The sequence below is a fragment of the Physeter macrocephalus genome, chromosome 13, assembly GCF_002837175.3.
Source record: "Physeter macrocephalus isolate SW-GA chromosome 13, ASM283717v5, whole genome shotgun sequence".
NCBI lineage: Eukaryota > Metazoa > Chordata > Mammalia > Artiodactyla > Physeteridae > Physeter > Physeter macrocephalus.
The window spans coordinates 81,102,050-81,105,300 of record NC_041226.1 but is presented as its reverse complement, the minus strand read 5'-3'; the positions used below and the strand labels follow the sequence as shown (position 1 = coordinate 81,105,300).

The 3,251-nt window shown below is 45.0% G+C and overlaps 1 protein-coding gene and 1 pseudogene across 2 annotated transcripts in view; both read right to left on the bottom strand.

Moving 5' to 3' along the window:
• Positions 1-3,251, bottom strand: part of CUL4A (cullin 4A) — a 51,963-nt gene that overhangs the window by 12,974 nt on the left and 35,738 nt on the right. The window lies entirely within an intron of this gene.
• Positions 14-3,251, bottom strand: part of LOC112062605 (cbp/p300-interacting transactivator 1-like) — an 8,998-nt pseudogene continuing 5,760 nt past the window's right edge.

Genomic DNA, 3,251 nt, shown 5'->3' with positions numbered 1-3,251 from the left:
TTTTACTCACAGTTTCAATTTCATTACTTGTGATTGGTCTGTTGATATTTTCTATTTCTTCCCATGGAAGGTTATACCTTTCTAAGAATTTGTCCATTTCTTCCAGGTTGTCCATTTTATTGGCACAGAGCTGCTTGTAGTAGCCTCTTATGATGCCTTATATTTCTGCAATGTCTGTTGGAACTTCTCCTTTTTAATTTCTCATTTTATTGATTTGTGTCCTCTCCCTCTTTTTCTTTTATGTTTTTATTTTTGGCTGCATTGGGTCTTCGTTGCTGCACACGGGCTTTCTCTAGTTGTGGCGAGCGGGGGCTACGCTTTGTTGCGGTGCACGTGCTTCTCACTGCGGTGGCTTCTCTCATTGTGGAGCAGGGGGTCTAGGCACGCGGGCTTCAATAGTTGTGGCACGCGGGCTCTAAAGCGCAGGCTCAGTAGTTGTGGCGCACAGGCTTAGTTGCTCCACTGCATGTGGCATCTTCCCGGACCAGGACTCGAACTCGTGACCCCTGCATTGGCAGGCGGATTCTTAACCACTGCACTACCAGGGAAATCCCGCTCCCTCTTTTTCTTGATGAGTCTGGCTAATGGTTTATCAATTTTGTTTATCTTCTCAGAGAACCAGCTTTTAGTTTTACTGATCTTTGCTATTGTTTTTTTTGTTTCTATTTCATTTCTTTCTGCTCTGATCTTTATGATTTCTTTCCTTCTGCTAACTTCGGGGTTTTCTGGTTCTTCTTTCTCTAGTTCCTTTAGGTGTAAGGTTAGATTGTTTATTTGAGATTTTTCTTGTTTCTTGAGGTAGGCTTGTATTGCTATAAACTTCCCTCTTAGAACTGCTTTTGCTGCATCCCATAGGTTTTGGATCGGCGTGTTTTCGTTGTCATTTTTCTCTAGGTAATTTCTCACTTCCTCTTTGATTTCTTCAGTGATCTCTTGGTTATTTAGTAACGTATTGTTTAGCCTCCATGTGTTTTTGTTTTTTACGTTTTTTTCCCTGTACTTGATTTCTAATCTCAGAGCACTGTGGTCAGAAAAGATGCTTGATATGATTTTGATTTTCTTAAATTTACCAAAGATTGATTTATGATCCAAGATGTGAACTATCCTGGAGAATGATCCATGTGCACTTGAGAAGAAAGTGTAATCTGCCATTTTTGGATGGATAAATATCAATTAAATCTGTCTGGTCTATTGTGTCATTTAAAGCTTGTGTTTCCTTATTAATTTTCTGTCTGGATGATCTGTCCATTGGTGTAGGTGAGGTGTTAAAGTCCCCCACTATTACTGTGTCACTGTCGATTTCCTCTTTTACAGCTGTTAGCAGTTGCCTTACGTATTTAGGTGCTCCTATGTTGGGTGCATATATATTTAATAATTGTTATATCTTCTTCTTGGATTGATCCCTTGATCATTATGTAGTGTCTTCCCTTGTCTCTTGTAACATTCTTCTTTTTTTTCTTGTAGCTAACTTTTATTTTTATTGACAACAGAATTGGTGGCTTTATTCCTCCATCTTTAGGAACAGTTAGCATCAGCAGCCAGATGGAAAGTCTGCAGTGAAGTCAAACTCATCCTGCCCCAGCCACAGCTCCGGAAGCTCAATGCCTCGGTCCAGTCCCAGTTCCACCACCAGTGACATCAGCACCTCCTCATCCACCGGGTCTGAATCGATGACGGCAGGGCTCTGGGCACCAGCAGAAGGAGAGAGTGACCCCGCCCCTCCCGCCTGAGCCCCGAAGCCCCAGTTTGGCAGGGGCCCTGCCCTCCCCAGGTTGGCCCGGAGTGGAGGAGGCCATCCCATGATACTGGCTATTAAGTTTCTGCAGCTGCATACTGGCCAGCAGGTGAGGGGCAGGGTGCAGGTTGAAGGGTGGGGGTTTAGTGGGAGGGCGGCAGTAGGAGAGCTTATTGGAGATGGAGATCCCGAGGAACTAGTGGGAGCTCCAATGGCCTTGGTTCCATTCGAGGTTACCCCGGGGAAGTGCAGGATGGCCACTGCTTTGTTATCTTTCACTGCCAGGTTAGAGTAGGCCAGAGAGCTCATCTCTGGGTTGGCATCCTCCTTCATAGGTGAGGCACCACTGCACTGCGCTCTTTGTCTCTTGTAATAGTCTTTATTTTAAAGTCTATTTTGTCTGATATGAGAATTGCTACTCCAGCTTTCTTCTGATTTCCATTTGCATAGAATATCTTTCTCCATCCCCTCACTTTCAGTCTGTATGTGTCCCTAGGTGTGAAGTGGGTCTCTTGTAGACAGCATTTATATGGGTCTTGTTTTCGTATGCATTCAGCGAGCCTGTGTCTTTTGGTTGGAGCATTTAATCCATTCACGTTTAAGGTAATTATTGGTACTTATATTCCTGTACTGTGGCTTGGCTTGGATGCGCTCTAACCAGACCAGTCAGTTTCGCCACCTGAGCTTTGTGCAGCCCCAGAGCCGGAGCGTCCAGATGCGGTCCGGGCGATTAGCAAAGTCGGTGAAAGCCAAGCTCCGCGAAGCCACCTGCCCTGGAGAGAGGGAAGTGCGGAGCCCCGTGAACCGCGGGTGCAGCGGCGGAGCCCCCAGCCCCTGGCACACACGCCACCACCGCCGCCGCGAGCTGGTTGTGCTCAGTGTCACCCGACCCCTGGGCGCTTGGGAGAAGCCCGCACCACTGCACTGCGCCACCGCCATCTTGTAACATTCTTTATTTTAAAGTCTATTTCATCTGATACGAGTATTGCTACTCCAGCTTTCTTCTGATTTCCATTTGCATAGAATATCTTTCTCCATCCCCTCACTTTCAGTCTGTATGTGTCCCTAGGTGTGAAGTGGGTCTCTTGTAGACAGCATTTATATGGGTCTTGTTTTCGTATGCATTCAGCGAGCCTGTGTCTTTTGGTTGGAGCATTTAATCCATTCACGTTTAAGGTAATTATTGGTACTTATATTCCTCTGACCATTTTCTTAATTGTTATGGGTTTGTTTTTGTAGGTCTTTTTCTTCTCTTGTGTTTCCCACTTAGAGAAGTTCCTTTAGCATTTGTTGTACAGCTGGTTTGGTGGTGCTGAATTCTCTTAGCTTTTGCTTGTCTGTGAAACTTTTGATTTCTCCATCGAATCTGTATGAGATCCTTGCCGGGTAGAGTAATCTTGGTTGTAGGTTCTTACCTTTCATCACTTTAAATATATTGTGCCACTCCCTTCTGGCTTGTAGAGTTTCTGCTGAGAAATCAGCTGTTAACCTTATGGGAGTTCCCTTGTATGTTATT